Consider the following 26,064-nt stretch of genomic DNA (forward strand, 5'->3'; position numbering starts at 1 on the left):
CCTGTCACGGGCTTTGACTTGGCATTTTGTATAATAGTTGGCAGGATTCTCCAACATATATCCAATAAGACTTAGATGACTCCCTTTGGTAATTGTTTCACTTTGATTTCGGTGAGATTCATGGACGACTTTAGAAGAAGGCATGATCTTAGATAATTTGGATTTCTCACAAATTGTTGTATAGCTCAAAGATTTCAGAAATCTTTAAACTGACCAATGCTCCCATGGTAATCGAATTCAAAGTGTTTGAATGATAGCCAATTAAGCAGCGCGTTAAACATATGGCACTATACCCCATTCTCATTGTCTTGGATTTCGCATTTCAAATGTGCATTCACATGGATGTTGAGCCTGACGCAGAGATATAACATTGGTAGCGAGCACGTTCCATATTACAGTATTTCTTTGTGAGAATTTGGTCAAACATATCGTGGGTACCTATTTCTTCTGCAAACTGCAATTATTGTATTCCATGAGGTCACCTTTCGATGTTTGGCATGCTAGTTTTACCTATGAACTCGCAGATCTGCGCTTACATGCATGGCTGAGGATATGAATGACTATCTCCAAGCCGCAGGTCCATGTAGGGTTAAACAATTCCATATTTAATTGAACTTGAGATAGTCAAATTGCTAACTGCATATATCGTTTCTAACATTATCTTCTTGTGCAGGATTTTCTTTCAGAGTAATCTTGAGATTCGTGGTCAGTTGTAAGTCACATTGCCATTTCGTCCCCAGATATTTCTTTTGAAATGCTCTTAGGCATTGATAGAAATGAGTAGTAGATTCATTTGGCCCCACTTTTCATGACAAAACAGGCTTCTTTCTTCTCTGTGTTGCGTATTCTAAAGTTCCAAAGCAGTAATGATAGAGGATATTCATAAACTCATAGTTGGGAACAGACCTGAAAGGATTTGGATTGTGTGAAATGATTATGGAGATTTGGATGAACCGTTTCTACATTATCTACACACCCTGCCACCATTGAGTTTTAACCTCATGAACTGTCCTCGTTTATGCAAAGAAACCCTCATGTTTGCTTGAACATACACAATTTGATTCTTGTTTTGATTTTTGGTATGGGTTCAGATTAGGGCAAAAAGTTGGAGTACGGGGAGAGAGAGTATGGCAAGTACGTGGAGAGAGAAAAAGTGAAACTCAAACCCAAAACCTTAACCCGTACTTCTCTCTAAAAGTTTTAGTACGTGGAGAGAGAAAAATGAGAGGAGAGAGAGTGGAAACTCAAACTTAAAACCTTAACCCGTACTTCTCTCTAAAGGTTTTAGTAAATGGAGAGAGAAAAGTATGGGAAGAGAGGAAGTTTGAATTTTCTTGAGTATTAATCTCTCTCTTTTCAATTAATTAATATAATTAAACTCTCCGTAAAATGTTGGGGAAACATCATGATAATCAAATAATCAACTTACTGATAATAAAAGATGAATCTTAATCATTTAAATCTCTCTTGCTTTGAATAAACATGAACAACAAAGGAGAAATATAATATACAAATTTATATTAAAGTCATAGTTTTAATATTATACATTCCTCGTGCACATAAAATATGTTTTCTTTTTCCTTCCAAATATAGCTTGTGGCTCTTATCTCATCCCATATTTATATCTTTAATATAAGGGAACGTGGCGTTATATATTAAAAAATCTTTTCTCTTTCTTTAAATCCGATGACTCTTCATAATTAATCTTCATGACTATCGATTATTTTAGAAATAATAATAATGTGTTTATTCTAACTTAAACAAAATATTTTGTTCTGCCCATTAAATATAATACTACTACTACTCTCTCGAGATTTACAAGGCATATTGTTTAGCATTTATTGTTTTATTCTTTCCATGGGCACATAAAATAATTGTTCCACTGGCACAGAGGTTCCTGAAGGCACATCAGCTTGGAAGAATATGAATATCTCTTTTCTAAAAATACAAAAATGGTCGCTTGCAACATTAATAACTCGAATCTTTGATTCATAAACAACGAGACATATTTTGCAGCCAGTAATCCCTCTAGGCATACGCATACAAAGAATTTATTCCTAGAAGTCTACTTCAGCGTCATGGCTTTCTTGCACACAAATATCTGGTTCGAACAATATAATATTTCTAATGTTTCATGGGAGAAAACATTTGGTTCGAATCACTATAAAATTCTGCTATTGTTAGATGCCACATAATGCAAAAATTACTAATAATGTTTTATATAATCTCTGCAACATTTAGATGTCAACTGTGATTCCGTGTATCCTGCAGCCTTATATACCGTGATCCCTACAGCTTGTAGATGCGATACAATCTCCTGCAATTGGACACATATTTTCTGGTTTTCCAGTAAAACGAGACTATGATATTCTGATGTTTCCATCCAATGTTAAAAAATTCAACACAGTTGCTATTGGTATCACTGCAAGATATATTATCGTCTATGTGGTTACACGTGTACATGTCACCATATTTTCTTCTTCTGACACTTCATTATTGTGATTGTTGAAGGAACAGATCTATGGGGATATTGACTTCTAGAATTTTTCTACAAATGGAAGCTCAAAAATTAGAGCTTCATTAGGTTGCATTGTCGAACAACTCTCGTTCGACTAGTGTTATTTGGTTGGGTGTGTGTCATTAGTAGCTCCCAGTCCTCTTGTATACTGTGTAGAGCTTGGCAGAACAATCATTGCATTGTCGAGCCTCCTCGTTGTCGAAATCTGTGTAAGTTGATTACTGTTCTAAACTTCTCCAATAGGAGCTTGGTTCTTGTGTGCGCTTTGTAGATGGGCTTATCCATTGCAGGTGGCAATTGCGCGAGGTCTCGAACCATGATTATAGAGAATCCTACAAAAAATAGGTGTGGGTTGTATGAGAATGCCTAGCGGAGCCTAGTATCTATTTTCAGTAGCACTTTGGACCAATGAAACTCATTTTATCGATGAGTACTTATCTGATGTTCTTTATTTCCTCTTGAAATATTGTTAATGTCTAACTTTGTAGTGGTTGCAATTCTTTGATTGGTATTCGTAATGTCAAGTGCATTGTTGCAACATGAATGTTAAATGCAACTACACATGTTGGGGCCAATGCAAGTAAGTTTGATGTATGTTGTGAATCATTGTTGTTGAGAGCGTGTCTTATGTAATTGATCAAGTATGATTTTTCGATGTCTGTTGTTCCTCGGATAATTATGAATAATGTTGAGTAGTTGGTACTTTTGTTGTGGTGGATAATTATACATGTAAGGCCAATTCTTATTGATCCGATAATGTATATTTAGGATTGTTGTCATATGATGGTGTGCTTTCAACCCATGGAGCTATTTTGTGTATTTCTATATAGACCTGGTCATTGTTTCATGGAGATGCTAACGTACTGCATCTTGACTCCATGTTGTATTGTTGTTGAGATCAAGTTTTCCAAGTATATCAAGTTCATTTGTTTGGGCACTGTTTGTTGATCCCATCTATGATAAGAGTTATCGTTCATTTAATTCCTATGTGTTTTCATTATTGGTAATGGCTTCTTCTTCATCACTTTATGATGTTGTGATTATTGGTGTGAGACGTTCACCATGCCACACATTTTACTTCACAACATTCATTTCTTTCCAATTTTCTTTAATTGTATCCTTTGTAAGGCATATATCTTGTTGTATGCATCAAAAGTGCTTGTATAAGAGAAGTTTGGTCTAGCAAAATAATTCAATTTTTTGAAAGACCTCCTCTCGTATATACTAGTGAATCTAGGATATACATTGACTATAGCATCCATTGGTCACCGCTTCCACTTATTTTTCTTACACTTTGTAGAATAGGAATATGACTTGGCTAATTCAAGTAATGTACCTACGTCTAGTTTAGGTGGACACTTTGTATATCTATGAATGTAGGTGTCTTGTATGTTGGTTCCAAATGTAGTTTTTGAAATAGCTGGCATGTTTCTTGTGCCACTATGTCATGCTCTGCAATCATCTATGTCATGAATTTCCTAAATGCTACAATTTTTGAATTAATTACTTGCTTCTTGGTACAATAAAATTCTTTTTAGCATATTAATTGCACGTCTTTGATTTCCTCTCTGCTTTGGCTACATATTTTGTAAAGTACTTAAGCATATGCATTCATGATATAATAGGTTGGCAGTCAATGTTAGCTCTCCAAATTTGTAGCATACCATGATGATGAATGTTTATCCTATCATCATTTCTTGTAGGTGCGTACTTCTTTTTTACCTTGTCATCACATGTCAGTGAAGATTCATATCGCTCTTTCCATGCCGATTTGTAATCACATTCTATTTTGCTTTCTATTTGTCATAAGCATGCTTTTTCTATTTGTCATAAGCATGTTTTTTCTTGACATTTTGTATGCCTTTGGATACAATTCACAATTTCTTCATAGTCTGCATAAGGGTTTGCTGCAAATATTTCATCTTGTCTAGAAGGCATGGATCATCATTTACTGATTAGAATATTGTGTTGTTGTGCTACTTAGCTTCCCTAGTGTTCCAAGTAGTGACTTGTGTATCATAGAATTCTCTTGTCACTACAAGCTCATGGTCATTATTCCAATCAAGTTTGTTAACATATGGTGCATTTGGAAGACAAATGACCTCATGTATGTATCTAATGCCCTTGCTTTGCCACTTGATTATGCACTAGTATCTTTTGCACTAAGTAGGTTTCCAATGATTTCCTCCTTGAAGATAGTTAACCTTTTTTGTAGGTATAGGGTTTTTGTATGCGGGTTGTTGAAAATATTGTCTAACCATTGCCTACTTGTTTGCATCCTACTAAGTACTCATCGTACTACAATTCATTGAAAATTTGGCCATTGTGTATTTATTTTACTTAAAGTAAAAAAATAACATGGGTGGGCCTAGTTGGGTGACTAAATGCTTTAGCTCTTAGCAGTGCTTGGTCCAATATAGTTGTGTACCTCTAATCATAGCTCCAAAGAGCATGAGTTTCTATGTGAGTTGAATATTTGGAATATTTTGTAGGTGTGATCGAAGGTTTTCAATTGTCCCTGGTATGTCATCCTCTCCATTTTTCTTGATGAAAATGGTAGCAAGTCTTTATGTACAATGTCATAGACTAAGATTATAAACAAAGTATTGAAAGTGAGGATGCCTTCCAAATATTTGGACATGGAACTTTAGAGTGTGGTGTGTACTCATGGAACGACACGTTCCTCAGTCATGGTTGCATGTACATTGTGCTCTTCCATTGGGCAACAATGTAGGAAATGCTATGTCTAGTAGCCACTCTTTATTGTATTCATTAATTGGTGATGATTCTATCTACAACCATACAATGGTTGCTTGTGGAGCATCATCTAGTTGTAAGGAATATCTTTTTTTTTCAAGTTAGAAAGATCCACTTCGTAGTTTGGAGATGAATGATGATGTCTGGGGTCCACCATCTTCATTGTAGTGTTTGTCATTGTCTAATTTTAGTTGATTATTTCCATTTGATCCTTTATTTCCATGGTGTTTAGCATGGCAAAGATGTTTATCCTTTGTTCTAGTAGTGTACGTAAACATGATTCATCTATTACATATGAATAGTATGGGTTGTGTTTGATTTTTACTCTAGAGCCTCTCATGTGTGCACATTTGGCTCACATAGAAATCATAGGTTGGAACTGATTGTGTACTCATCTTATAATAAGAACATCCAATTCTAATATTTTTTATGGGAGAGCTTTAGAAACACTTTTAATGTCTTGCACAGAGCTTTTGGCATGACCATGGTATTTATATTACTTGGGTAACTTGAATCATTGGGTTTACCCTAGCAATGAGCATTTCCTCAACTTGTGTTAACCTGTTTAAATTGTGTGGTTATTCTCCAGAGTCCATGTTATTTTTTGTTGAGAACTATGGTATGTATCTTTCATTGGAGAATCTTCTACACTTTGTCTGTATGGCATGCTTTAGCACCAACATACCTGGGTAACATTCTTTGCAAACTATGCAAGTTTATAGGTTTGACAATTCATCAATCCCTTTTTGAAATCTTCTTACTACTACCATGGTATTTGTAGCATCACACATTTGAAATGCTTGCAATAACTCTTCGTGGCATGCATGATATTGTTGGCTCCTTGAACATTCTTGGAGGGGTCTTGTTTGTGCATCTTGAACATTGTTTTGAGTGCACTTGGTTAATTGGGTTTATTTGGAGGCTTTAATTTTATCTTGGTGGGATGCATATAATTCTTGATGTCTCCTTAATCTTTCAACAAGTTATCATTCTCTTTGTTGTGGGTGGGTCTGATTTTGGTTTTTTTTTTCTCTTGGTACACCTTCAAGCCAAGATCTGATCTCTATGGCACTAGTAGTACTCATGATCATTCCTTTGTTTGTTTTATTGTGCAAGGGCATTTTGTTGGTTGCATGTGCTACAGTAGCAGAGCGGGAAATAAAATAAGAAATGTTTTATGTTTTCAATATTTAAATTTAATGTTTTCAATAAACGTCCTACATGTGGTGGCATACCTAGAGTAGCAGTTCGATGAGCTCTCCAGATATAGCCACCTAGGACCAAGTATAGGTTTTTTAAATTAGAATAGTCAGAATCCAATAATAGGTAGTAGGCAGTTTCGGATTCTTATCCTTTTCTTGGATAGAAGACGGAAAAAATGTGGATATTTAAAATGTGGCCTACTGCATGATTGTTAGATTCCAATAATAGGTAGTAGGCAGTTTTGGATTCTTATCCTTTTCTTGGATAGAAGATGAAAAAATGTTTCTCATCCTTTTATTAGAAAAGGAGAGTCAGTTTTAAATAAGCTGGTTGGCTATGTAAGAGAGGCATTCGAATTTGGGTAATAGAGAAAGTTTCAGTTTTTGCCTTAGAAAGGATATAGATAATCGACTATGGAGTTTGGCAGCAATTTGATCTTGGTCTCTCTTGTAAAAGTGCAAATATATTTTCTTTGAGGACATTTCGGGTTAAAGATCTTGGTGTGCGGGTGAAGATAAACTATGGAGATTTATATATTCTGATTAATCCAATCTTGAGTTTGGTTCGAGTTTGATCCCGAATGATTGATATCGTGCCCCTTGAAGTAACTCAGTTGAGTGAGTATTCCTCCTGAGTTTTCCAAGGTGTGGCTCTGCATCATTTTTGGTATCAGAGCTTGAGAGTTGCAGGTTGTGAAGTTATATGTTGAACGCCCCTGATCAAGATTCTTCAGTAGGGTCAAGCAAGATGGTGACCAATGCAGAGTTAGCGAAGAAGGTCGAGGAGCAAGAAGAACTTCTCCAGAACGAGAATAGAGAGTTGAAGGGGATAGTGGCAGAACTAGCCAGTAAGTTGGAATATATGCAGAGTGTAGTTGAGAAGAAAGAAATGAAAGAAGAAATGGAAGAAGAGGAAGATGTACCTGACAGTGAAGAAGATAGAATAGCTGAGAACGAGAGGCCATTTTTTAAAGCTTTAAAGGCTTTGGGAGGAAAACCCGTTGATTTACCTATGTTTACATGAAAGATGGACGCTGAATTAGTGTTGGAATGGATTGAAGCCTTAGAGAATCATTTTGAATGTGAGAAAGTTTCAGAATCGCAGCAAGTTAAATTGGCCAAATCCAGAATGAAGGGAGCAGCCCTTACATGGTGGAATTTCGTGCAAGAAGAAAGGGTAAAGGAAGATAAGAGGAAGATTTGTTCGTGGAAGAAGATGGTGTCAATGATAAGAGAGACGTATCTCCCTGAAGACTATGAGGTACAGTTGAATCAGAAGAGGCAGAATCTCAAACAAAGGGATATGGATGTCTGTACTTATACATAAGAGTTTCAGAAGTTAAGTCTAAGGTAAAAATTTGCAGAACCTGAGAGTATCAAGGTAGCAAGATACCTAAATGGTTTGAGGATGAACATACAAGAAGAGTTGCAGTTGCTAAGTCCTAACACGGTAGCTAAATGCTATCAGCTGGCTTTGAAGGTGGAAGAGAAAATCAAAAGGAGACAAGAAAATAATAACAAAGGCAGAGGAAGACAACCATTCAGAGGAAGAGGTACATTTGCAGGAAGGAGTCCAAATTTTCAGCCACAAACGGAGATGCATAATGAAGTTAATAAGTTTGATAATTTCAGAGGAAGTTTCAGAGGTAGATGGCCAAATTTCAAAGGAAGATCACCAGGAAGGACGAATGGACCAATAAGATGTTACAACTGTAATCAGGAAGGTCATATGGCACACAAATGTCCAGCAAAAGCAAGCTCTAGTACTCATGGCGAAAGAAGAATACATCTGGCACAAGAAGCGGATTTACAAGAAGATTCAGACAACCATGGTTATCCGAAAAAAGGGGAAGCACTTATGATGAGAAGAACACTGTTGAAAAGGCCTGTCAGAGAAGAACCACCACAAAGGAAGTCCATTTTCAGAACTACCTGTAAATCTGGAGGAAAAGTTTGCAAGGTACTAGTAGACTCTGGTTCTACAGAAAATTTTGTGTCTCTTGAAATAGTGGAAAAGTTGAAGCTACCAAGAATACAACACCCGTATCCTTACAGAATATCTTGGTTAAATAAAGGGTAGCATACTATAGTAGAAGAGCAAGCTTGGGTGGAATTTCAGATTGGAGCCTATAAGGACAGATTATTGTTTGATATTGTTAACATGGATGCATGCCATTTACTTTTCGGCAGACCCTAGCAATATGATCTCAAGGCACATCATGATGGAGTGAAGAATACATATACCATTACAAAGAGTGGAAAGGTCATTGAACTGATACCTTTAGTTGAGCCAAGTCAAGAAGAAGCAAAAGCCGCAGAAGCCAAAGTTATGGTGATGGGTAAGAAAGAATTATTGAAAGAAGTGAAAGAAAAGAAGAGCCCACTCTTTGCACTGATTCCTGTACTCAAGGACAAATTGCAGAATGATGCTGAAAATCAGACTGAGGAAGAAAATTCAGAGATGGAGTCTTCAAACTTGAAGGTGGAAGTGATAGAAAAGAACAAGGAAAAGGTACCTGACGAAGTGGAACCAATTCTGGACAAGTACAAAGAAATTATAGTTGATGGAATACCAAAAAGTCTCCCACCAGTGCGAGAAATCAGTCATTGCATTGATCTCATACTAGGATCAACATTACCCAATAAGGTGGCATATAAACTAACACCACAACAAAATGAAGAAATGGAAAGACAAATTGGAGAGTTGCTAGAGGCTGGTTTGATTGGTAAAAGTCTAAGCCCATGCGCTGTACCTGCAGTCCTAGCACCAAAGAAAGAAGTAACATGGAGATTATGCACAGATTCAAGAGCACTAAACAAGATCACTATAAGGTACAGATTTCCAATGCCTAGAATAGAAGATTTATTGGATTGTTTAGGGAAAGCAAGATATTTTTCAAAGATTGATTTGAAAAGCGGGTATCATTAGATAAGAATTAGGCCAAGAGATGAATGGAAAATAGCATTTAAGACAAATGAGGGATTGTATGAATGGAAGGTAATGCCATTTGAATTGTCTAACGCTCCTAGTACATTTATGAGGCTTATGAATGAAGTTTTGAAGGATTTTACAAGGAAGTTTGTGATAGTATATCTAGATGACATTTTGGTTTTCAGCGAAACAAAAGAGGAGCATCTGAAACACATAGATTTGGTGTTGAGAAGGTTACAAGAGGAAAAGCTAATGATCAATATTGAGAAGTGTAGTTTTATGCGAGAGGAACTGACATACCTTTGCTTTGTGATCTCAAAGGGAACACTCAAGATGGATCAAGATAAGGTAAGTGCAATTATTTCTTGGCCAACTCCCAGAACTATTGCAGCAGTTAGAAGTTTTCATGGTTTAGCCACTTTCTACAGAAAGTTTATCAAAAATTTCAGCTTGATTTGTGCACCTATTTTGAACACCATAAAAGGAGGCCAAAAGTGTAAATTTGTTTGGACAGAAGAAGCCAATAAATCCTTTGAACTTCTTAAGCAAAAAGTGGCCCGACAACCAGTCCTGGCATTTCTTGATTTCAATAAAGTCTTTCAGATAGAATGTGATGCAAGCAACATAGCCATAGGAGGTGTTCTTAGTCAAGAGGACAGACCAGTAGCCTTTTTCAGCGAGAAGCTCAATGAAGCCAAACAGAGATATTCATCATACGATTTGGAAATGTATGCACTTGTTCAATCCCTGAAGAAATGGAGACACTATTTGCTACCCAGGGAATTCATTGTATACACAGATAACCAGGCACTTAGTTTCATAAACAGTCAAGAGAAATTGAATCATAGGCACATGAAATGGGTGGAAACATTGCAAGCATTCACATTTTCTATCAAGCACAAGAAGGGAGTAACAAATAAGGTTGTTGATGCATTAAGCAGAAGAACTTTGACTACGTCACAAATTCAGTTGGAAACTACAGGCATTTCAAATCTGAAAGGTATGTATGTTGATGATGCTGATTTCAAAGACATTTATCAAGCATGTCTTAATCTGGATGAAAGGTACAATAGGGAATATTCTAATTTTCTGGTTCAAGAAGGATTATTGTTCAAAGGAGGACAACTTTGCATCCCAAAGTGTTCAATGAGAGATAATATCATACAGGAGAAACATAGTGGGGCATTATCTGGTCATTTTGGACTGGATAAGACTTTAGAGCTGGTTCGTAGACACTATTTTTGGCCAAAGTTACAAAAGGATGTGCGGAAGTTTGTGGAAGAATGCACCATTTGTCAGAAAGGTAAAGGTAAAAGTACCAATGCAGGATTGTATCAGCCCTTACCTATTCCTTCACGACCATGGGAAAGTATTAGTATGGATTTTGTTATGGGATTACCAAGAACTCAGAAGGGGTATGATAGCATTTTTGTTGTTGTGGATAAATTCAGTAAAATGTCACATTTCTTACCATGTAAATCCACCAAAGATGCATCATACATTGCAGATTTTTTTTCAAGGAGATAGTGCGAATTCATGGACTACCACTAAATATTGTTTCAGACAGAGATGGCAGATTTGTGGGTCATTTTTGGAGGACTCTTTGGAAGAAACTAGGCACAAATTTATCATTTTCATCTGCATATCATCCACAGACCGATGGTCAAACAGAAGTTGTCAACAGATCTTTGGGAAATCTATTAAGATTCCTTACAAAACAACATGGAGAAAAGTGGGATTCCATACTTGCTCAAGCTGAATTCTCATACAATGATACAATGAATAGAAGTACAGGGAAATCTCCATTTTAGATTGTGTATGGTACACATCCAAGAGGAATTCTCGAGCTGAAGGAACTTCCAAATACTTTTCCAAGTAGTTCACATGCTGAAGAATTTGTTGAAGCTATTAAAGAGGTCCAACATCAAGTCAAGTTGCAGCTACAGAATTCAAATCAAAAGTACAAAGAAGTTGCTGATCAGAAAAGAAGAGAAGTACAATTCAAAGTTGGTGATTTAGTATGGGCGTATCTGAAGAAAGAGAGGTTACCTCAAAGGAAGAATACAAAGTTACTACCTAAGAAAGTTGGCCGTTGTCAAATTCTGGAAAAATATGGACATAATGCTTACAAAATTCAGTTACCTACAGACATCGGTATTTCACCCATATTCAATGTTTGTGATCTCACACAATACAGAGGTTCTGAAACACAAGCCGTACATGAAGATTCAGTAACAGAAGATCTGCAAAAACTACCTAAACCAGCACCACCTCAGTTGGAGAAAATCCTAGATACAAAAATAAAGAAAACTCACAGACGACAATACACTCAGTATCTAGTCAAATGGAAGAACAAACCAGTGACAAAGGCTATTTGGATTGATGAGCAACAAATTAGCAAACATGGTTCATCAGTACACGATCTCATCTCAAGTGGACTTGAGATTCTTTCTACAGGGGAGTATGCTGCAGTAGCAGAGCGGGAAATAAAATAAGAAATGTTTTATGTTTTCAATATTTAAATTTAATGTTTTCAATAAACGTCCTACATGTGGTGGCATACCTAGAGTAGCAGTTCGATGAGCTCTCCAGATATAGCCACCTAGGACCAGGTATAGGTTTTTTAAATTAGAATAGTTAGATTCCAATAATAGGTAGTAGGCAGTTTCGGATTCTTATCCTTTTCTTGGGTAGAAGATGGAAAAAATGTGGATATTTAAAATGTGGCCTACTGCATGATTGTTAGATTCCAATAATAGGTAGTAGGCAGTTTCAGATTCTTATCCTTTTCTTGGATAGAAGACAAAAAAATGTTTCTCATCCTTTTATTAGAAAAGGAGAGTCAGTTTTAAATAAGCCGGTTGGCTATGTAAGAGAGGCATTCGAATTTGGGTAATAGAGAAAGTTTCAGTTTTTGCCTTAGAAAGGATATAGATAATCGACTATGGAGTTTGGCAGCAATTTGATCTTGGTCTCTCTTGTAAAAGTGCAAATATATTTTCTTTGAGGACATTCCGGGTTAAAGATCTTGGTGTGCGGGTGAAGATAAACTATGGAGATTTATATATTCTGATTAATCCAATCTTGAGTTTGGTTCGAGTTCGATCCCGGTTGATTGATGTCGTGCCCCTTGAAGTAACTCAGTTGAGTGAGTATTCCTCCTGAGTTTTCCAAGGTGTGGCTCTGCATCAGCATGCCTTGCCTTTTTCACTAGTCAAATCCATCATTTATAACTATAAGTAAGAAAGCATTGTCATTTTTAGTTATCATAATGTTGCAAAATCACAACTTGCAAATGGAAAGAGACATATTTTAAGCACATGTAGCTATAATCAATTCATTATATAGTTTATAAGATGCATAAAGCTAGGACATGACAAGAGAGATAGTATCAAATGGAGAAATTCAACCAATTATACATGCATATACATACGGGTGCATGCATACACACATAGCAATTGATTTGGAAACTATTTATCCCATGCAAACTGAATAATGTATTCCCAAACATTATAGACCTAACAATCTGATTGCTTTCTCATCTTATTTCAGTTCAATCTAATTTGATTTCTAAACAATTATTGATACCTCAACTGAGTAATCATAGCTTTCTTGGTATACAAAAGAGTCAAATACACATAGCTATCCAAAAAAACCTCACAAAAGATAATACACAACATTTTAAAAACTTACCTTTGGACAATCACAAATAATTGAAATGTCAGTTTCACACTACTCAAAGTTTTCTATATTTGCAACATTTAGCTCATAGGATTTTAGGAGGTAATTATTTTGTTCTTGTACCTTTTTTCAAATCTAGAAATCATATTCTTCTTTCAAAGAAGAATTTTGATATCAATGTAAGTAGTTACCAAAATCACAGGGTGAAATCTCAAAACCTTTGAAATCTAGGAGAAGATTTCCCCTAATCTCATTAAGCCATTTACTTAACAATTTAACTAAATTTTTTAATTCTCTGCCAAACCTTAAAACAATAACCCACTACAAAGACCTATTTCATCATCGATAAACAAATAGCAATAGTGATACATGTAGTAGTGGTGAGCATTTATTAAACCAGTGATCATTATCCAAACTATTTGTTGGTGTATAATCCTTCAATTGCTAGATTCTTATTATACAACACAACATGAGGCTGAGATAATACTAACATAAGAGTCAAAGTAGATTCCAACTTACAAGTATTTCTTCCTCTTTTTCCCTTTCACTTTGAAAGTAGATATCAATTCCAGAGGGTTTGGGATAAAGATCTCCCATTTGAAAGCTTGAAGTTGGAGGGAGTATATATACATAATGTACACATCAAATACCATGTTCAACTGCCACAAATGTAGGAGCTTTAATATGACTTGCAGCAACTATAGAAGTAGTAGAAATTCAAGGGATGTCATGCTTACTTGGGAACCTCTTGTCATTGTAGTAGTGAAAATGATCTTTGTATTTCGGTCCATATGCCTATGTTGGAATTCATGAAGAAATGATCAAGGTGAGCATTCTCGTCAAGTTATTTATTGCTGATTTATTGGGTGGGGAAGGGAGAGTTAATTCTGAAGTGCATGTGACAATAGAATTGCTTTCGACTATTCTGAGTTCATAAATGTAATATGTTTGTGCAATGGTAACCATGATAGATGTTTTAAATGAAGATTTTTGTAGGAACCATTTGATAGCTGAGGCTCTATTTTATCTTGAAAGTATTGTTGGTGGGCTTGTATTACATTGTGAAGAATTGAAAAATATCCTAACTTTGAATAATGGATTAGTGATTGAATTAGAAGCTCCAAGCATTGATAAATTTGTACCAAGTAATACCCATTTGAAACTTGCAAACTTAGATGTGTTTTATTTTCTTGATAAGTCATGGAAGAGATTATCATTTGCCTTGAAATACATAATGGTTTAGCTTGAATCACATTGTTAAGATTTATAAACACAAATCATAGATCGAAGCATGTTCTAAAACCTTTGGTCCTATTGTGAGAAATATATTAAAATCAAACTTAAACTCACAACCCTAAACTAATAATACTTGCTCGGCACTTAAAATTTGCTCGGCACATGAAGGTGCCAAGTGCCAGTTTTACTCGGCACTTGATGGTGTCGAGTGGCAAGTTTCTCGGCACTTGATGGTGCCGAGTGAGCTCGGCACACAAAGGACAATGCTCAGCACTTAAAAGAGGATGTAGTAGGTGCCGAGTTAGCTCGGCACACAAAGAAGACAATGGATGCCGAGTAAGGTCGGCTCCAAAGGAAATGCTCGGCAACAATAGATGCCAAGTGAGCTCGGCTCCAACTGAAAAATTATAACTTAAGAAATTCCAACGTGAATGCTTTCACCATTAAAACCAGAGAGTCAAGCTTTAACCTTTCAACCAAGTTTTTCAAATACAATGAATAGAAGAGGAAGAACAATAGATTCAAGTATGCCTACTTTCTTTTCTATTCAACTGAGATTTAAACTATTACAATATCTGGGAGCATTCGGCTTCAACCAGAAAAACCCTAAAATGGTAAAGCTTCAAACTTTCAATAAACTTTAAACTTGCAACTCTAATGGCTGCATACAATGGTGCCTGGAGCAATCACTGCTTCAATAGGATGAATCTAACAATGACAAACTTACAGAGTAAATAGGGGAAACACATGCAACTGTAGGCACAAACTTCTTTCCTTCTTCCTTCTCTACTCTGCAGCTTCTCTTTGATCTGCTTGATCTGCAAAAACTCTTGAAAAAAAAATGAATGTAGAAACATTCCTTTTGTCTTTTGATCTAAAACGTTTTTCCCTCTCATTTCCAAATTCGAAAATTTCACATACCGTATTCATGTTTTCTATCTATTATGATGGTCGTCAGATGGTAGGTGGGCGTTTGGCTCCAGGGGCAAGACAACCACCGTATTAAATATTCCAACACTCCCCTTTGTCCCAAGCCAAACAAAACAAGGATCATAGCTGATCCAAATCAACTACACCAAGACACTCTCTTAGGTGTACAAAAGATCCAATGCCTAATGACTTTGTGAAAATGTCTGCTAGCTGCTGCTCTGACTTGCAAAATTCCATCTTGATATCCCCATTCTCCACCAACTCTCTGATGAAGTGATATCTGATCTCTATGTGTTTGCTTCTCCCATGGAAGACTGGATTCTTGGACAATGCAATTAATGAGATGTTGTCACAATAAATTGTGGTTCCATCCTCTTGCCTTTCATTCAAATATGTCAAGATCCTCCTTAGCCAAATTGCTTGACATACTACTACATTTGCTGCAATGTATTCAACCTCTATTGTAGATTGAGCAACAATAAGTTGCTTCTTGGATGCCCATGAAATTGCACCCGATCCCATATGAAACATGTATCCAGAAGTGCTCTTCCTATCATCTAAACTTCCAGCCCAATCGCTATCAGTGTAACCAACCAACTTGAAATCATCATTTGCAGTATATAAAATCCCAAATCCCTTGGTACATTTCACATACCTTAGGATCCTCTTTCCCGCTTGCCAATGGGAATCCTTTGGTGTTTCCATAAATCTGAAAATCAGACTTACTGCATGCATTAGGTCTGGCTGAGTTGCAATCAAATACATTAAACTTCCAACCATACTCTTGTATAATGTTGGATCTACTCTCTTGCTAGAGTCTTCCTTGCTCAACTTCAAACCTATTGCAGTTGGTGTGGGGGCTGCCTTACTATTCTACATTTTAAATCTCTCCAAGATCTGCCTTACATATTTTTCTTGAGAGATGAAGATGACATCGTGCATTTGTTTTACTTCTATGCCTAGAAAGTATTTCAAGAGACCTAGGTCTGTCATTTCAAATTCACTTTTCATGGCCTCTTTGAACTCACCAATTAGAGCCTTATCATTACCAGTAAAAATCAAATCATCTACATACAAGACAACAATCAATACATTATCATCTGCTACCTTGGTGTAAAGAGTGGGCTCACCATTGCTTTTGCTAAAGCCATTGCTCATCAAATATGAGTCAATCCTGTTATACCACACTCTTGGAGCTTGCTTGAGCCCATAAAGAGCTCTCTTCAATCTATATACTTTGTGTTCTTCACCTACTACTTCATAACCAAGTGGTTGCTCCACATATACTTCTTCTTTTAATACACCATTCAGGAAGGCGGACTTCACATCCATTTGAAATACCTTCCACTTGTGCTGAGATGCAATTGCTATGACAGCACACACGGTTTCCATTCTTGCAACTGGGGCATAGGTCTCATCATAATCTCTTCCATACTGTTGTTTGTAGCCCTTGACTATCAGCCTTGGCTTATGCCTATCAATCTTCCCTTCAGCATTGCATTTGGTCTTATAGACCCATTTCACTCCAATCACATGCTTCTTGGGAGGCAATTCAGTTAGCTCCCATGTCTCATTTCTTTCTATGGCATCTATTTTCTCATCCATGGAATTACACCATTTCTTCTCCTTAATAACTTCTTCAAAATAAATTGGATCACTATGAGAAAATAATGCAAAATTAACACTCTCATCATAATCTTCATACCTTTCATCTTAGTATATCTCCCTAAGACTCTTAGTCTTTCTTGGTAATAGGGAGGAGAGTGTGGGATCAGAATTTTCACTACTACTGCTTTGCCGACTAACTCGGTCTTCACTGGTACTCGGCATTGACACTCGATCATGCCTAAAGGAGCTTGGCAATGTCTGAATCTGATTGCCTTTTCTTCTATCTGCTCCTTCTTCTTGCTGTTCATCAGCATCTTCTTCACTCATAATTGGAACTTTAATTGAAGTGCTTGGTGACTCATCAGTTTGTCCATACCAAGATTGATTTTTAAGAAATTCCACATCTTTTGAAAGCATCATCTTGTTGTTCAATGGGTCATACAATCTGTATGCCTTTGATTCTGGGTTGTACCCTATGAAAATGCATTTCACACCTTTGTCATCAAATTTTTGCCTTTGCTCTTTAGGCACATGTGCATATGCAACACATCCAAACACCCTTAGGTGTTCAACTGTCCATCTTCTTCGTGACCATGCTTCCATTGGAATACAGATTGCCTTTTTAGGACACCTATTAATTAGGTAAACTGTTGTTGCCACAGACTCTCCCCAAAATTCAGTTGGGAGACCTTTCTCTTTCATCATGCTCCTTGCTATTTCAACAATGGCCCTGTTCTTTCTTTCAGCCACTCCATTTTGCTATGGTGTATAGCTGGCTGTGAGCTCTTTCTTTATGCCATATTTCTTGCAAAAATTTACAAAAGAATTGGAGGTATACTCTCCTCCTCTATCTGATCTTAGGACCTTGATATAATGTCCACATTCTCTTTCAGCCTAGGCTTTAAATTCTACAAATTTATCAAATGCTTCAAATTTGTTCTTCAAGAAATACACCCATGTTCTACGACTAAAATCATCAATGAATGTCATGAAATAAGTACTCCCCCCAATGGAAGTAACTTGCATAGGATCGACTAAGTCAGTATGCACTAATTCTAATGGATATCTAGCCCTCCTAGAATTTCCAGAATTAAAGGGAAGCCTATGTTTCTTACCCAAAATACAAGCCTCACACTTGTCACATGAATTTCCTATACGTGGAAAACCTTCTACCATTCTTTTATTTGACAATAAATTTAAACTAGCATAGCCTAGATGACCATACCTGAGGTGCCATAGCCGTGAGGGGTCTTCAATCACACTCCTTAGAGTTGATTGTGTGTGATATGCAACACAAACTTGAGATGAGAAACATGTCTCTATCTTCAAGGGAAACATCTTGTTCTTTATCATTTGAACTGCTGCAAGTAAGTTCTTGCTCCCATCCTTTTCATGGATGACACACGTGTCATTCTTCATCAGCACTTTGTATCCATTTTGAATGAGCTTACCAATGCTCATCAAATTGTGCTTCATACCAGGGGCGAAATACACATTTTGTATTTTCCTTTTCTCACCTTTCTTGGTGTAGATCATAAGAGATCATTTGCCCACAACTGGTAGGGTTCCATTGTTACCCATCTTAATTTCTGATTTGAAACTCTTGTCAATGAATGAAAACAAGGTTTCATTACCACTCATGTGGTTGCTACATCCACTGTCGAGGTACCAAACCTCAGGGCTTCCTTCTTCACCAACATTACACATGATGAAGGCAACAACATTGGGTCCACTTCCCATGTTCACGTTAGCCACATTTGCTTGTCCTGACTGATCATTCTGCTTCTTCCAACATTCATTTGCATAATGACCATATTTATGACAGTAGTAGCATTCTACATTACTCTTATTTGAGTTGTAGTTTTTTTTACCTCCTCTTGAAGTATTTTGTGAGCTACTTGCTCCATCTACTCTTCCTGAGCTTTCTGTTGCAACATTTCTTTGTCTTCCATTACCTCGGCCTCTACCTCTGGAGTTCCTGCCTGAGCCATTTCTTCCTCTCCCCCTTCCTCTTGGATTTGTCTAAGCCTTGAATGCTTTCTCTTGGGAAGATGAAGAAGTAGATCTATTGATCCTATGCTAATGGGTTTGAAGTGTACCCATCAACTCATCCATTGTCAAAACAGTGAGGTCTTTTGCCTCTTCTATGGTCATGACCAAATTGTCATATTTATGAGGTAAACTCTTCAATATCTTCTCCACTATCCTCTACTCTTGATAGTCTTCTCCATTTGACTTCAATTGGTTAATCACATTGGAGGTCCTTGAACTGAAGTCTGCAACTAATTCATTCTCCTTCATTTGAAGTTTTTCAAACTCCCTCCTTCTATTCTGTAGCTTTACAGTACGGACTTTATCAGTCCCCTTCAAGTTCGTCTCAAGATATCCCATGCTTCCTTTGCATAATTTGCTGCTGCAATCTTTGGGAATATAGTCTCTGTCATTGCTGCTTCAATCAAACTTAATGCCTTAGCATCCTTCCTCCTTGACTCCTTCAAATGAGTCTTCTATGCATTTGTGAGAGCAGCATACTGAGTTGGATCAGTCACATCATTGAATCCATTAACTACAAACTCCCACAAATCATTTGCAACCATAATGGTTTTCATTTTCTTTGCTCGTGTATCATAATTTTGCCCATTGAAGGGTGGTGGCTACTGCCATATCTTTCCTGCATCTCCTGCCATGTCAAATAACCCAAGAAAAAAAATGCCCTAACTCACTGTGGATGTGGGGCCTCAAAGGTCTGATACCATGTGAGAAATATATTAAAATCAAACTTAAACTCACAACCCTAAACTAATAATACTTGCTCGGCACATGAAGGTGTCGAGTGCCAGTTTTACTCGGCACTTGATGGTGCCGAGTGGCAGGTTGCTCGGCACTTGATGGTGCTGAGTGATAGGCAACAGGTGCCGAGTGAGCTTGACACACAAAGGACAATGCTCGGCACTTGAAAGAGGATGTAGTAGGTGCCAAGTTAGCTCGACACACAAAGAAGACAATGGATGCCGAGTAAGGTCGGCTCCAAAGGAAATGCTCGGCAACAATAGATGCCAAGTGAGCTCAGCTCCAACTGAAAAATTATAACTTAAAAAATTCCAACGTGAATGCTTTCACCATTAAAACTAGAGAGCCGAGCTTTAACCTTTCAACCAAGTTTCTCAAATACAATGAATAGAAGAGGAAGAACAATAGATTCAAGTATGTCTACTTTCTTTTCTATTCAACTAAGATTTAAACTATTACAATATCTGGGAGCATTCGACTTCAACCAGAAAAAACCCTAAAATGGTAAAGCTTTAAACTTTCAATAAACTTTAAACCTGCACCTCTAATGGCTGCATACAATGGTGCCTGGAGCAATCACTGCTTCAACAGGATGAATCTAACAATGACAAACTTACAAAGTGAATAGGGAAAACACGTGCAACTGCAGGTACAAACTTCTTTCCTTCTTCCTTCTCTACTTTGCAGCTTCTCTCTGATCTACTTGATCTACAAAAACTCTTGAAAAAAAAATGAATGTAGAAACATTCCTTTTGTGTTTTGACCTAAAATGTTTTTCCCTCTCATTTCCAAATTCAAAAATCTCACCTATCGTATTCATGTTTTCTATCTGTTCTGCTGGTCATCAAGTGGTAGGTGGGTGTTTGGCTCTAGGGGCAAGACAACCACCGTATTAAATATTCCAACACCTATACGGGTGATTGAATTTGAGGCGTACAAGTTTTGAGGTTGGGGTTTTGGAAAAGCACATTCGATAATAAATAGAACAAGAGATGAATCATGAGTTTTTGTTAGTCAATTTTGAAAGACGTTAAGAGTTTCCTTAAAAATATTATTGAATGTATTACACATATATCTCAATCTCAGTACATCTGAGATTATATTTAGAAAGAGTATGGTATGCAAATATTTTGGGTAATATTTTGACAAAAATATGAGATTGCTACATATATAAGGCCAAAGAGTTAGCGAACAAAAACCATTGATGAAAAATGATACACATTTTAATAATTGTAGCATAAGAGGAAGTTTCTTGCAGTAAGACTGAAATAGAAGATAGTTATGCATAACAGAGAGGAGTATGTGACCATAAATGGAGGGTGGTTTTCAAGCCTCGTTTCTAGATCTAAAATATTTCGACCTCTTTTTTGTTTTAAAATTCTTGTAATGTTGTTGTCATTGACCTACATTAGTATTTCTTTATTCAGTTATGAAACTATATTTTTATTTCCTTTAAATTGACGTACAAACCAGTCAAAAAACTTGGTTGAAAGCCAAATATAGTTCCTTCCAGCATATTTCTATGTAATTGCACAGTTGTAAATCACCCATGTCTAGTTAATTGAGTATACATGATATAAGGAGTGTGCATTCAGACTGCGAGAAAACTATCTCCTTAGAAGCATACATTCTAGTTGCAGGAGTAAAAAATTATGAATGATGCCAATGAAGGAACTCAGACATAGAAAGAACATATATGTTGAATGAATCAGTATAATATGAAATATTTCATGGTCATGAATAATAAGAGGTAAGAGTTTTTTTCTTAAATGTATTGGTTGTTCATGGAAAATGCATTGTCATTAAATTTGAGTGAACATACAACTTCATGTAGCCAACCTAATAAATACAAGTTAGATCATTTGGTAGTAAAATTTTATGTTTTTTTGTCGTAAGGGATGATTTCCTAAAGGATAACCCCAATAAAGATGAGGACTAATTTCATAAGAAATTAGTCAATGCATGATGATACAGATCAGAATGAGCAATTTAGAAGGTGTACAAATGGTAATATAACAATGGTGTTAGGTGCATGTATGTCTCCAAACTTCATAACATTTCAACTTTCAAAATTTGGCCAATCAAAATAACAAAGTAGGAGTTCCATGTGATAGCAGAAGGCCAACATATTTCACTTCTATTTGTGATAGATTAAATGGCATTAATAATGTCCAATATCAATGCATACAAGGTGGAGCATTATGAAAAAATAAAAGTATAAGTGTTTTATTTTAGCGAAAGAGTTATCTTTTCATTGTCACACAGATAATAGAATAGTTTGAAAAGACACAAAACCATGATACAAATTAATCATGCATGATTAAATAGATATTTAGAATCCAAATTGTGGTGGTAATTTCTAAGAGTTGAAATATATATATATATATATATATATATATATATATATATATATATATATATATATATATATATATATATATATATATATATATAAAAGATTATCACATACAATGTATTGATTTCTATAGAGTAGTCTTGGGTAATTACAACACTAGTGCATTCTTATTGTATTTTAGGCTGTGAATAAAGCCTCACATAAAGTCAATCTAATATTAATGCATACTAGGTGAAGTTGCACACAATAATTGAGATCTTGCATGAGACATCATTAAATCCATATGAGATGATAGTAGCTTATTCTTGTATTGAAGTACATGTCAGTCCAATTTGTATCTTAATTACATAGTAGGCTCTTGGAACTATAGACATCTAATACCCTCTAGATGAAGCTCTTTTATATATCTCTATTACTTATTTTGTATCATTTGAAAATATTGTGTGAGGCTCATTTTTCTCGTATGTTGTGGGTTGAAGCACATCAAACTAGTAGAGATGCTCAATTGTATGGCGTTGGACACCCCAACGACCTAGTAGAATATTTTGTGTTACGTAGAATGTACGAATGGTTTGGTCAACGTAGGCAACTAGTCTCAAACTATTGTTCTCAGTTGTCCATGGAGTGGCAATATTAAATAAATGCCTTACGAGCCTCGCCTTTGAATAACTTGTTGATTCCATTGCATGTTTGATTCTAATGCAAACTACAAATGATAGGTACAACCGTGGTAGTGTAGATCTCTTAGGATTGTAGTATTCAAAGCATCTTTTCCAGCCACATTTCCCCTAATCCTTGTAGGAGTCTAGCGTACTCAACTTTCGATGCTATCAAAGTCAGTTGGAACCATACCTCACCCGGTACATTATGTATCTCTACTTTATCGCCTATCACCATTTCAAAAATATAAAGATCTCTGTAGTCGCGGGTATAATTTCTCATTGGTGATGTCTGGTACAAAATTAGTTTGCTTCGTTGTAGCAACCATTTTGCAAGAATCCAAATAGACATTTCTTTTTGTTGGATATTGTGGAGATCCACATGTTTGAAGGAGTAATTGAATGTAATTATCATGTGTTGCAACATATTTGAATGGTACAATAGGGCGATGTCTTGTTAATAGTTTGGGTTAGCATACTTCACAAAACAATGATTTCTATTTAAGATATGTCAATAAATATTACAATGATATGGTTGTCAGTTGTACTTGGTCATTAAATATTGTTTTTGAGACAATGTACATTTGACTGTGCAACATGGTAACAATGAGTAACCATAAAGTCTTGAACATTTAAATAAACTTTTTTGAATGTAGTGTATCCAAAAGTAAACACAACTATAAATTGTATGCAACATTAATGGGAAAAAAATTGTATATCGACAAAGTTACAAAAATGTTGTTTTGGTGGCCTTTGAATATCAAGTGTAGTATGGTTGGTGTTAGTTTTCAAAAAAATTATATTTCAAAAAAGATAGTTTTCAAAATAATTTTTTTCACTGTGAGACATATACACACTTTCCTAGATAAATGAATAAAAGTTAGTTTTCAATTAAATATATAATTTTCAAATGATAACACATATTAAAAAAATTAATTTCTTAATCCACTAAAACATTAAATTATTTACTCTTCAACAGATTGTTTTAAGAAAGAGGGAGTTCTCCTTAGATATTTGACAAAAAGAATTCTTAATTTTAAAGGGAAGAATGCATCAAAACATGAATAATTTTGACGATAAAGGGTGGGATAAGAAGAAGATCCAAAGAAAATATCAAAAGAAAAGAAAGAGGAATATCTTAATCTACTACCTTTAAGTAGTGTAAATATGTTAAAAGTAATATTTAGTCAATTTTTTATTGTATATTTAGTCTAGATTAGAAAGAGTTCATTAAAGGTATAGTTTAATTGAGAATCATTATACATTACCTAGCCCATTTTTTTTTGTTGGAGGAGGGGGTGTTAGGGTTCATAATTTATGTTTTATAATTGTAGGTGTAGTTTTGAACATCAATAGACGAAATATTACTATGCTTATCAACTTTATTTAAATGTGCCAATGACATTAAGTACAAACTTGGGCATCAAATGACAATGACATTGATTTGGGTAACTCAATATTGAAAAATATGATTGGAATAAGAATTAGTGGTCGTTGCACCAAAACAAGTTACATAATAGATTATTTGGTTATTTGATTCTATATTTTTAAAGAATTTCCACAAACTAGATTATTTTGATTAATTCAAGAAAGATAAGTCTTAAACCCAACATTAAAGTAACATCAAGTCTAACAGATGAAACAAAATGAATTCTAAAGGAGTGAATTCAACCAACTAACTAAGATAAAATAGAAAAATAACCAACAAAAGGAATAGGAACAAAAAACCAATACAAAGGACCAACCAACAAGACATTACACAAGGGGCATATGAACCCCTTTCTTGTCCTCATTCAACTTGCTTATCTTATCTAAGAAAGAATCCCTCCACACACTATAGAAGCATATACAAAAGTCCCTTCATTTCCTTTCATGAGCACCACCTAGAGACTTTCCTCCTATTTCCTACACTTTGTCCTCCTTTCGATCATTCTTCTTACAATAAGAAAATAAGTTATGTAGTGTTTTGTTGAGATGAGACTAGTTATCCTTCACATTCACCAGAGTACTAACCATCTCATTCTTCTCCTCTTAAATTAGAATATGGGCCTTAAGATCTTTACTTTTATCCTCCATTATTACCTAATTATTGAGATCAAGATCAAATCCTTTGCCACACCCCACATGCTAGCATCCCTTTTGTCATAGGTCTAGACACCAACACTCTTCTCAGCCTTAGTGATGGCTTCCATTCTATTTATACTCTTCCTAGCAATGTGAAGTAACATAATGCATTAGTGAGTGACTACATTATTCCTATTATAGAACATGCACAATTTGTCAATCTTCTTCCCAATGGCATCGAGACCACAATTCTCCTTAGTAAAGGCATTCATCACCACTAAGAGAGGGGCAACAATTTGAGGAATGAAATAATCACCCTAGTAACCCTCAAAATCTAAAAAGGGGGAAGAAGAATTAAGATACTGGGAGGGGGGTTAATACAATTACTCTTTGGAGTCTTATCAGATTCAATAACTTCAATACAATCACAACAATTTTATTAGACTGTTCAATTTAAGGGCTTTGCATTTAGATTTCCTTTGATGGTTAAATCTTATGGACCTGGGAGGAAGGTATTGTAAATCTACTTAGGAAATTAAGATAGTGAGAGGAGGGGGTGAATCAAAATTAATAAAAGTTTTTTTGCTTTAAACATATACCATGTTTACACTTAATTTGCCATTCATTACCATAAACTTTGTATGCAATCAACATATAACAAAATTTAGTATCATATCTAACATATAATAACATGAATAACACATATAACCAATAGACCAACATATGACACAAAGATTTGGTAACAAAGAAACCCTCCAAGGTGAAGGTAAAACTACAGTGGGGATGACACCCACAAAATCTTCACTATTACAGGAATAAATTGTTCCTATTAGGGCTACATAGATTTGATCACTTATGATGATCTACCTTGTGAGGGGTCTTCCTTGTTAAGAGCTTACAAGAATTATTTAGTCTACCTTGATTAAAGGATTTTAATTACACAATTAAGTGAGCACTCTGTTAGGAGATTTACAAAGGCTTGTTAGGACCACTCTCTTAAGAGATTTTTTAATATTGAAATTGTTTAAAAATCTTGTGTTCATTCAAGAAACAACATGAGATATACAAGCTTATTCAAGATCCTTTCGAGCAACCGCACTAGAAACAACATTTGGAAGACCAAGAGTCACAACTTAGAATGCACCTTTTACAATGAGACAAATACAACTAATAGAAGACCAAGAGTCACAACTTAGAATTCCACAAAGATGTCCCTCTTGGGATTTGAACTAGAGTTTCCACAATGAGAACTCATCACTTCAACCAACTAAGCTAAACCCCTTAGACCTCTCTTAAGATATTTACCCTAAAATGCATGTTAAAATGTATCA

The sequence above is a fragment of the Cupressus sempervirens genome, chromosome 11 (genome assembly GCF_028749045.1).
Source record: "Cupressus sempervirens isolate cs-2001-9-10 chromosome 11, ASM2874904v1, whole genome shotgun sequence".
In the NCBI taxonomy this organism is placed as follows: domain Eukaryota; kingdom Viridiplantae; phylum Streptophyta; class Pinopsida; order Cupressales; family Cupressaceae; genus Cupressus; species Cupressus sempervirens.